Source organism: Nomia melanderi, unplaced genomic scaffold (genome assembly GCF_051020985.1).
Source record: "Nomia melanderi isolate GNS246 unplaced genomic scaffold, iyNomMela1 scaffold0014, whole genome shotgun sequence".
In the NCBI taxonomy this organism is placed as follows: domain Eukaryota; kingdom Metazoa; phylum Arthropoda; class Insecta; order Hymenoptera; family Halictidae; genus Nomia; species Nomia melanderi.
Genome location: NW_027475130.1, coordinates 7,132,896 through 7,133,850, shown reverse-complemented (window position 1 = coordinate 7,133,850; position 955 = coordinate 7,132,896).

Sequence of the window (955 nt, the reverse complement as noted above, 5' to 3'; positions counted from 1 at the left end):
CACTCAGGGTCAGGGAAAAATCTAACATATATCTGGTGATATCTCGGGTGCTATTAGAGGTAGCGCAATAAACCAAAGTGAATTATCTGCAGGAGGCCCTGGCGCATGAATCTGTGCAGCGGGAACGACCTCGGATCACCAGGGTCCGAGAAAACCACCGTCTCATGGGGCCGGACACCCAGGGTCGGGGAAAAATCCAATATGTATCCGTTGATATCTCGGGTGCTACTACAGATAGCGCAATAAATCAAAGTGCATTGTCTGTAGAAGGCCCAGGCGAATGAATCTGGGCAGCGGGAACGACCTCGGACCACCAGGGGCCGAGACAACCACCGTCTCATGGGGCCGGACACTCAGAGTCGGGGAAAAATCCAATATATATCTGGTGATATCTCGGGTGCTATTACAGATAGCGCAATAAACCAAAGTGAATTATCTGCAGGAGGCCCTGGCGCATGAATCCGTGCAGCTGGAACGACCTCGCACCACCAGGGGCCGAGAAAACCACCGTCTCATGGGGCCGGACACTCAGGGTCAGGGGAAAATCCAATATATATCTGGTGATATCTCGGGTGCTATTACAGATAGCGCAATAAACCAAAGTGCATTGTCTGTAGGAGGCCCAGGCGAATGAATCTGTGCAGCGGGAACGATCTCGGACCACCAGGGACCGAGAAAATTACAGATATTCGGAATCCGTCACCCAAGGTCATGTAAAAATCCAGCATATATCTGGTGATATCTCGGGTGCTATTACAGATAGCCTAATAACCCAAAGTGCATTGTCTGTAGGAGGCCCTGGCGCATGAATCTGGGCAGCGGGAACGACCTCGGACCACCAGGGACCAAGAAAATCACCGTCTCATGGAGCCGGACACCCAGGGTCAGGGAAAAATCCAATATATATCTGGTGATATCTCGGGTGCTATTACAGATAGCGCAATAAATCAATGTG